General features: G+C 50.8%; 1 long non-coding RNA gene across 1 annotated transcript; it reads right to left on the bottom strand.

Moving 5' to 3' along the window:
- Nucleotides 1–9,185: 9,185 nt before the first annotated feature.
- On the bottom strand, nucleotides 9,186–9,775 carry LOC121641857. Its single transcript, XR_006010806.1, has 3 exons — nucleotides 9,683–9,775; nucleotides 9,535–9,538; nucleotides 9,186–9,426 (listed from the first exon to the last, which is right to left on the bottom strand). It is a non-coding gene; the product is annotated as an uncharacterized LOC121641857 (long non-coding RNA).
- Between the last annotated feature and the right edge of the window lie 205 nt (nucleotides 9,776–9,980).

Raw genomic sequence — 9,980 nt, 5'->3', positions numbered from 1 at the left:
CAAGTGACCACCTGTATACTGTTTTTGTTATATTATTCTGCTTGTTTTGGTGCCTGTGTAACTGCCTATCTTTGGAAGGGTGAGAAAAGGGTGTCTTGTAAATATGTTTACAAGACAGGATCTCAGGACTCATCCTCGCCTGTGGGAAAGGACCGGCCATCCTCTCTCTCATGCGATGTTGTGTTTTTCTAAATAAGTATAAAGACGGGGAAATCCCACATCTCGGTAGAGTCTGCTGCGGGTTACGTACGAACGCCCAGCCGGGGTTTTCTAAGCCACTCTACCGGGATTGTTGGCTCTCCAGTCCGTGTCAAAGGTAGGGCAAGCTATGCTATGCTATGCTTATAAGGCTGAACCCATTGAGATGTAATGATGAGTGTCATGAGCTGCGGGGAATAAACCTGACACATTTATTCTAGCACTCTGACTTTGTGTGTTTCATCTGCCGACCACCACGAACCTCTAAAATCACACATTACAAGCACTAGAAAGCAAGAGAAGACAGAGTGTTAAACAACTTAAATATTACTCAATGCTAAAAATAAAAAGTAAGACCTAACCATGTAAAATAAAAAAAAATAAACAGCAGTCAGTGCTGTCCCTAAAAACAAAGCACATAATTCTATTCTATTCTATTCTATTCTATTCTATTCTATTCTATTCTAAACGGTCTTCAGACGCTGCAGAATGCAACTTTTAACTGCTAACACATCACATCACGTCACTCCTGTTTTAGCTTCACTTCACTGATTTTAAAATCTGTGTTAACATCACCTCTGTCAGTTTACACATCAGCTCTGTCAATTTACACATCAGCTCCGTCAGTTTACACGTCAGCTCCGTCAATTTACACATCAGCTCCGTGAGTTTACACGTCAGCGCTGTCAATTTACACATCAGCTCCGTCAGTTTACACGTCAGCTCCGTCAATTTACACATCTGCTAATTCAGTTTACACGTCAGCTCCATCAATTTACACGTTAACTCCGTCAGTTTACATACCACCTCCGTCAGTTTACATGTCAGCTCCATCAGTTTACACATGACCTCCGTCAGTTTACACATCACCTCCGTCAGTTTACACGTCAGCTCCGTCAATTTACACATCAGCTCCGTCTGTCAGCTCCATCAATTTACACATCAGCTCCGTCAATTTACACATCAGCTCCGTCAGTTTACACATCAGCTCCGTCAGTTTACACGTCAGCTCCATCAATTTACACGTTAACTCCGTCAGTTTACATACCACATCCGTCAGTTTAACATGTCAGCTCCGTCAGTTTACACATCACCTCCGTCAGTTTACACGTCAGCTCCGTCAATTTACACATCAGCTCCGTCAGTTTACACGTCAGCTCCATCAATTTACACGTTAACTCAGTCAGTTTACATACCACCTCCGTCAGTTTAACATGTCAGCTCCGTCAGTTTACACATCACCTCCGTCAGTTTACACGTCAGCTCCGTCAATTTACACATCAGCTCCGTCAGTTTACATGTCAGCTCCGTCAATTTACACATCAGCTCCATCAGTTTACACGTCAGCTCCGTCAATTTACACATCAGCTCCGTCAGTTTACATGTCAGCTCCATCAATTTACACGTTAACTCCGTCAGTTTACATACCACTTCTGTCAGTTTACATGTCAGCTCCGTCAGTTTACACATGACCTCCGTCAGTTTACACATCAGCTCCGTCAATTTACACATCAGCTCCGTCTGTCAGCTCCATCAATTTACACATCAGCTCCGTCAGTTTACATGTCAGCTCCATCAATTTACACGTTAACTCCGTCAGTTTACATACCACATCCGTCAGTTTAACATGTCAGCTCCGTCAGTTTACACATCACCTCCGTCAGTTTACACGTCAGCTCCGTCAATTTACACATCAGCTCCGTCAGTTTACATGTCAGCTCCGTCAATTTACACATCAGCTCCATCAGTTTACACGTCAGCTCCGTCAATTTACACATCAGCTCCGTCAGTTTACATGTCAGCTCCATCAATTTACACGTTAACTCCGTCAGTTTACATACCACTTCCGTCAGTTTACATGTCAGCTCCGTCAGTTTACACATGACCTCCGTCAGTTTACACATCAGCTCCGTCAATTTACACATCAGCTCCGTCTGTCAGCTCCATCAATTTACACATCAGCTCCGTCAATTTACACATCAGCTCCGTCAGTTTACACATCAGCTCTGTCAATTTACACATCAGCTCCGTCAGTTTACACGTCAGCTCCGTCAATTTAAACATCAGCTCCATCAGTTTACACGTCAGCTCTGTCAATTTACACATCAACTCCGTCTGTCAGCTCCGTCAATTTACACATCAGCTCCGTCAGTTTACACATCAGCTCCATCAATTTACACGTTAACTCCGTCAATTTACATACCACCTCCGTCAGTTTACATGTCAGCTCCGTCAGTTTACACATCACCTCTGTCAGTTTACACGTCAGCTCCATAAATTTACACGTTAACTCCGTCAGTTTACACACCACCTCCGTCAGTTTGCACGTCAGCTCCGTCAGTTTACACATCACCTCCGTCAGTTTACACGCCAGCTCAGTCAGTTTACGCTCCAGCTCCATCAATTTACACATCATCTCCGTCAGTTTAAAAGTCAGCTCCATCAGTTTACAGGTTAACTCCGTCAGTTTAAACGTTGGCTCCATCAGTTTACAGGTTAACTCCGTCAGTTTACACGTCAGGTGGATATGGGTGGGGGGTCCCTGGTGGCTTCGGGTCTCCGGTTGTCTCCTGGGTGGGGATCTCGGCCGCTCCGCTGCTGGGTCGGCTGGGGGTTCTGGTCTGGGCGGGCGGCATTGGGTGGGCCCCGGGGTGGGGCTGCCTCGTGGCGGTGGGGGGTGGCTGCCGGGGTGCCTGGGTCGGTGTCCGTCGGCCCCTGGCCGGGTGGCCGGTCGGGCCCGGGGTGGGCCGGGTGGGGGTCCCGGGCTCTGGGGTGTCGGGTCTCCCCCCGCTCCTGGGGGTGGGGGGTCTGCCGCTGCTGGGGGGGGCTGGGCCCGTCCGGATGTGCCGTGCCGGGGGTTGGTCCGTGCCCTGGTGCTTGGTCGCAGCCCCGGAACCTGGGTGGGGGTGTGTTTGTATATAGGTGGGTGTGTGTGTGTGTGTGTCTGTAGGTATGCTGGTGTGTGGGTGGGTGTAGAGGGATGTGTGTGCTGTATGTGTGTGTGGGTGTGTATGAAGGTCTAGGTGTGTGCGTGTATGTGTGTGTGAGTGGTGTGCGGGTGTGTGTGTGGAGGTCTATGTGGGAGGTGTGTGTGGGTGTGTGTGAAGGTGTGTATAGATGAGTGTGCGCACGTGGAGGTCGAGGTGTGTGTGGAGGAGTGAAGGAGTGGGTGGAGGCGTGAGTATGTATGGAGGTGCTTGTGTGTATATGCAGGTATGTATGTGAGTGCGTATGTAGTGGTGTATGTGTATGGAGGGGTATGAGAGTGTGTGTGTATGTGGGCACCGGTGTGTGTGTTTATAGGTATGTGCGTGAAGTGTGTGTGTGGAGGTATGTGCACGTATTGAGGTGTTGGTGTATAGAGGTGTGTGAGAGGGTGTGTGAGTGGCTGGGGGGGAAAAAAAAAAAAGAGTATGTGTGCGTTTGCAGGGGGTTAGGACGTGTCCTCTGGGGGGCGCCCTGGCCGGGTGTTGGGGGCGTGGGCCTGGGGTTCCCTTCCTTTGCCTCGCCCCCCTCCCACTCAGAAAGAGCAAAGTGGCCCCTTGGGCTGGTGGCTGGCCCCTGGGGGGGTTCGTGGCGTGCCTGGGTTGGGGTGCCTGCTCCGGGCCTGTGACGCCCTTCGGGGCCGGCGGGGGACGGGGGCGCCCTAGGCCACTGGCGGGTCGTCTTCCAGGGGGGAGGCCTACTCCCCTCTGGACCTACATCTCCTGACCCCTCCCCTCCCCCACTCTTCACTACATACACAGGTAGGGCTGTGGGAGGTGTGCTTGTTGCGCTGGGCGGGGCAGGGGGGTCATCATAGTGGCCCCGTTGCTTCGCCGAGCGGCAGCATGCCTCCCAGCTTTTAATTCCACTTAGTCACTGAGCACAAATAACATTTGCAACATACAAACACGTTTTGGGGGGTGGAACATGCGAGGTCAGGTGGGTGGGACTGCTCAGGTGGCCCCGCCCCCTCCTCAATGCAGTTACTGCCCCCAATTTTAACCCTCTTTTTTTTAATTGCAAACAGCACATAATATATTCCATCACTAGTGGGGGAGGGAGGGGGGATGGGGTCTTCAAGCGCCCCTGTCTCCATGGATGGCCCAGGGGCGGGGCGGGCCGGGTGGCCTGTCGCGTTGGCCCGGGGCGTAGGCGGGCTGTCCCGGGGGGTTTTGGCTGCTGGCCCTGGGGGGAAGGTGCTGTTTTGGGGGTGGGGAGTGGGGGGCGGGGGCGGGGTGGGGGGGTGGGGGCCTGGCTCGTGTCTCCTCGCCTCCTGGCTGGGGCTGTCCCCCGCCGGCGTGGGGTGGGGGGAGGATGGTGGTGGGGGGATGGTGTTTGTGTGTGTGTGTGTGTGTTGGGGGGGGGGGTGGTGTGTGGGTGGGAGAGTGGTGTGGGTGTGGGGGGATGGGTGGTGGAGGGATGGTGTGTGGGAGGGTGGGGTGTGTGGAGGTGGATGCGTGGTGTGTGGGAGGGGGGGTGGTGTGGGTGTGGGAGGATGAATGGTGGAGGGATGATGTATGTGTGGGAGAATGTATGGTGCAGGGATGGGTGAGTGTGTGGGAGGATGGATGGTGGAAGGATGGTGTGTGTGCGGGAGGATGGATGGTGTATGGGAGGGAGGATGGTGTATGTGTGGGGGAGTGGTGTATGTTTGGGAGAGTGGGTGATGGAGGGGTGGTGTGTGTGTGTGGGAGGATGGGGTACGTGAAGGTGGATGTTTGGTGTAGGAGAGGGAGGACGGTGTATGTGTAGGAGAATGATGTATGTGTGGGAGGATGGGTAGTGGAAGGATGGTGTGTGTGTGTGTGTGTGGGAGGTGTGAAGGTAGATGAATGGTGTATGAGAGGGAGGATGGTGTATGTGTGGGAGGATGAGTGGTGGAGGGATGATGTGTGTGTGGGAGGATGGGGTAGGTGTGGGAGAGTGTATGGTGGAAGGATGGTGAGTGTGTGGGAGGAAGGATGGTGTGTGTGTGGAAGGATGGATGGTGGAAGGATGGTGTGTGTGTGTGGGAGAAGAGAGTATGTGAGGGTTGAATGGTGTATGCGTGGGAGGATGAATGGAGGAGTGGAAGGAGAGTGTGTGTGTTTGTGTGTGTGTGTGTTGGTCTGGGGGGGGGCAGGACGTCACACACGTCAACTTCTACAATTTACACGTCAGCTCTGTCAGTTTACACGTTAACTCCGTCAGTTTACACGTCAGCTCCGTCAGCTTACACGTCAACTTCGTCAATTTACACGTCACCTCCGTCAGTTTCCACGTCAACTCCATCAGTTTACATGTCACCTCCGTCAGTTTACATGTCAACTCCGTCAGTTTACACGTCACCTCTGTCAGATTACACGTCAACTATGTCAGTTTTACTTCAGCTCCGTCAGTTTAAACTTTACATCCGTCAGTTTATACTTTACGTCCGTCAGAGTTACACATCAAGTCTGGCAGTTACCTCCATCAGTTTACACTTTACATTGGTCAGTTTACATGTCAACTCCCACAGTTTACACGTCACCTCCATCAGTTTTACACTTTAACTCCGTCAGTTTTACATGTCAACTACGTCAGTTTACACTTTACTTCCGTCAGTTTGCACTTCACCTCCGTCGCAGTTACACATTACCTCCATCAGTTTACACTTTACCTCCGTCAGTTTATACTTCACCTCCGTCAGTTATCTTCATCAGTTTACACTTTACATCCGTCAGTTTATACTTCACGTCCGTCAGAGTTACACATCAACTCCGTCAGTTACCTCCATCAGTTTACACTTTACATCCGTCAGTTTACATGTCAACGCCCACAGTTTACACATCAACTCCGTCAGTTTTACGCTTCAACTCCATCAATTTTACATTTCAACTACGTCAGTTTACACTTTACCTCTGTCAGTTTGCACTTAACCTCAGTTAGTTTTACATGTCAACTCCCACAGTTAACACATCACCTACGTCATCTTTCTCTGACATCTTTAATCATCACTGTATAATTCATCAGCAAGCATTGTGTCGGACGCTTTTGATATGAAAAAAGTGATGGATGTTGCTCTGTTCAGGCCAGGAGTCTACAGAGAATCTGTAGTGCAGAACACAAAGACCTGCTGCTTCACACTAGATGCGTTTCCATTACAGTTTTTTGTAAAATAAAAGCGATATTTCTAAAACGTTGTAGTACAGGTACAATTGTGATTTGCTGGTGTTTCTATTGAATGGTGTTTAGTGCATATGCTGTAATTCTTGTAAAATCTCTTTCCACAAAACTTTGAGGAGCAAGGAGATTTCTAATTCGTCCTAAAACTCTGCATTTTGCTGTTTGCTATCAAGATGTCAATTACATTTTTCTCTTTAATTATTTAAAGATTTCCATCTCTTCGTCCATCCATATATACTAGACCAGGGGTGTCAAACTCCCGCCTTTAAGGGCCGCTATCCTGCAGGTTTCAGTTAGTTTTTGTTGCAATATTTAGGTTTTGCACATTTCTAAGGGAAATGGAAACGCAGCTACAGATGTAAAATGGTAAATGTTTGGAGAGGTTCAATCAGTTTTTCTGTCAAATCAGACAGAAAATGCAGCTTGAGGACTGCCAGTGGCTGTTGGACTGAGTGTTCCTGACAGATCTCACTGACTGTTACGCGTGTGTTGTCGGAGGTGCGGACCCACTTGCAGGCAGACCAAAACAAAACAGGCCCCACGACTGAGTTCAGGGGGGCGACCCGGAGGCCGAGCAGACAAGAGGGTCAGTTCAGGGGGGCGACCCGAAGGCCGAGCAGACAGCAGGGTCAGATCAGGAGGCCGGCCTGGGGGCCAGACAGACCGGTGCAGAATCTCTGGTGGTCGACCTGGAGGTCGAGAAGACTTGGGCCGGACCTCTGGAGGACGACCCGGAGGACGCGCAGACAACAGGGTTTCTAGCAGACGGGCAGGCTTGGACCGGAGCTCTGGACAGGCAGGCTGGATCGCATCCTGGATCTCAGGAGGCTGAGCAGGCTGGATCTCCAGAGGCTGGGCAGGCTGGATCTCCGGAGGCTGAGCAGGCTGGATCTCTAGAGGCTGGATCTCTGGAGGCTGAGCAGGCTGGATCGCTGGAAGGCGGACTGACTGGGACTGACTCTCCGGAGGGCTCAACAGGCACCATAATGCGACGAGCACTGGAACCAGACAACATAGCATAGTCAAATTGTCAGCCTCAGGCAGCAAGGTAGGAGCGATCTCCTCGGCGCCGGAAGAAGAGGAAGAGGAGCGTCCTGACCAGGGACCTCCTCAGGAACAGGGACCAGAGGAGGGAGAGGAGCGTCTTGACCGGAGACCCCCTCAGGGACAGGAACCAGAAGAAAGGCATCACAACTGTTGACCCCCTCAAGGACATGAACCAGAAGAGAGGCGTCACAACCGGGTATCCCCTCATGGACAGGAACCAGAAGAGAGGCGTCACAACCGGGGATCCCCTCAGGGACAGGAACCAGAAGAGAGGCGTCAAAACCGGGGATCCCCTCAGGGACAGGGACCAGAAGAGAGGCGTCACAACCGTTAACCCCCTCAGGGACAGGAACCAGAAGAGAGGCGTCACAACGGTTAACCCCCTCAGGAACAGGGACCAGAAGAGAGGCGTCACAACCGGGGACCCCCTCAGAGACAGGAACCAGAAGAGAGGCGTCACAACCGTTGACCCCCTCAGGGACAGGAATCTGAAGAGACAGGCAGGACCTGGGCGCTGGCGTGGGACGCCGAAGAGCTGGGCAGGACCTCGGAGCTGGCGTCGGACATTGCAGTGCTGGGCAGGACCTTGGAGCTGGCGTCGGATGCTGAAGAACTGGAGCAGACCTAGGAGCCGGCGTGGGGCTATGAAGCGCTGGAGCAGACCTGGGAGCTGGCGTGGCAAGCTGAGGCACTGGAGCTGGAGGCGACACCGGAGACATGGACGTCAGAGCTGGTGGTGACACCCGTGACGTAGAGTGTGGAGCTGGTGGGGACTCTGGAGACGTGAAGCGCGGAGCCAGCAGACGGAGTTCAGCCCTCGCCTTTCGAACAGTGGACTCTAACCCTAGGTCAGCTGCTCCAGGAAAGGTGAGGTACTCAGTCTACAAATTTACCAATCTGGTAGCGGTTGTCACCTGTACAAGGGGTGGATAAGGCCCCGCCAGACTACTGAGGTAGGAGTCCTTGGCCAGGAATAAACAGTCCTCCAAATGGTCGCGCTCTGAGAGGTCCTTATATGGCCAGCTCATTCTGCCTGCTGGGTCCGGTTCTGGTCATATCCTTCTGTTACGCGTGTGTTGTCGGACCCACTTGCAGGCAGTCAAGGCAGGAGACAGGTCGGTGCAGGTAAATGAGTTTATTTACTCGAACTCAAGAGCCGGAAACACACAGTACAGGTGCATGAACCACACACACACAAGGATCTGACAAGGCAAAACTGAAAACCATCGGGATTTATAGACAGAGGGAGTAATTAGGCGCAGGTGACGTGAACAAGGAATCAAACCAGGTGGAGTAAAGAGCTAGGAACAGAAAGCAGAGCACATGAGGGAAAACAGGAAAACAGAACTCGACATGACAAAAACCCAGAAACCCAAACCATAATCAGAATCTAATAAACCAAGAAACACACAAAAACCCAGGAACCATAATAGAACCCTAACACTGACATGCTGAATGATTTGAATTTTGAGCTCCAGGTTTAGGATAAACATGTGATCGACGTGTTTAGTTTAGTGAATAAATTCAAAAGCAAACTGCAACAGTTTTCCAGTCGGCTGCAATGCTGTGACCTGCGAAACCTGTGTGCATTACAGCCCACAGTCTTAATTTTAACAAATTATAAAAAGCTTATTTCAGGTGGAAGTGCAGATTTACAGTGACAGATATTCACCTTGTAATCTGTCTTAAGGCCCATTTATGCTGGACACAGAAGATGGATATGCAGACGGACGGACAGTTTCCTCCTTCATCTGCGTCGGTTATGCATGTAGCTTAGCTCTCCTGACTTATGGGCTGGACACACGGGAGGCGACGTCGCTCCTTCTCCATCATTTTCTATGGAACCTGCGTATTGAGGCGAAAATCGCTGCCTTCCTCCAGCCAAGTGACATTCGTGCATGTGAAATGTTGCGCTCGTTCATGTAAACGTGCACACGGGGCTTGCAATGCGACACAAGATAATAGAAAAATGTTAAACTTTTGTTGCTGTCGCCTGGCACTACAGCCAACTAGCAAGGGGCTTCATGGACTGACCAATGAGAGCAGGCTAGTCTGCAAACACTTTGAACATAGAAGAATGGATAATTTTAGCTGAATAAAAGGCAGCCGCATGGCGCCAGAGTAAATTAGTCCGAACGTAGGTTCTGGATTTATCTTGACCAGCCTTGAGGTCCATCAAATGATGATATTCATGATGCTGTTTCCTATTTTGTAAACTTGGATAAAGTTGTCTTTCATATAGTAAATGGCAAGATTTCTGTCAATTTGTGCAAAATCTTCAGACTCTCCATCCGTCAAACTTTGTCACGTCAGGGACTGGTCTGAAAATGTCAAAATCCCCACCAGTATCATAACCAATGAAATTTCTTGGAGAAAAGCGATCTTAGAGCACGATGCACGGCTCTGCTGCCGTCGCTGTGGATGGTCGCCTCCAGTGTGTCGAGCCCATTATCCTGAACTGACTTAACAACCATGGCAACACAAAACACACATGGAAGTGTGAAGACTGCGACAACGTTTGAAACAAATGTCGCTATTTACATACATAAGGGAGCATAAATGGGCCTCAAGGCTTGCAACCACCTTATACTGCCCTGACTACCAGT

Source organism: Melanotaenia boesemani, chromosome 6 (assembly GCF_017639745.1).
Source record: "Melanotaenia boesemani isolate fMelBoe1 chromosome 6, fMelBoe1.pri, whole genome shotgun sequence".
Classification (NCBI taxonomy): domain Eukaryota; kingdom Metazoa; phylum Chordata; class Actinopteri; order Atheriniformes; family Melanotaeniidae; genus Melanotaenia; species Melanotaenia boesemani.
This window is presented reverse-complemented; position numbering and strand designations above follow the sequence as displayed.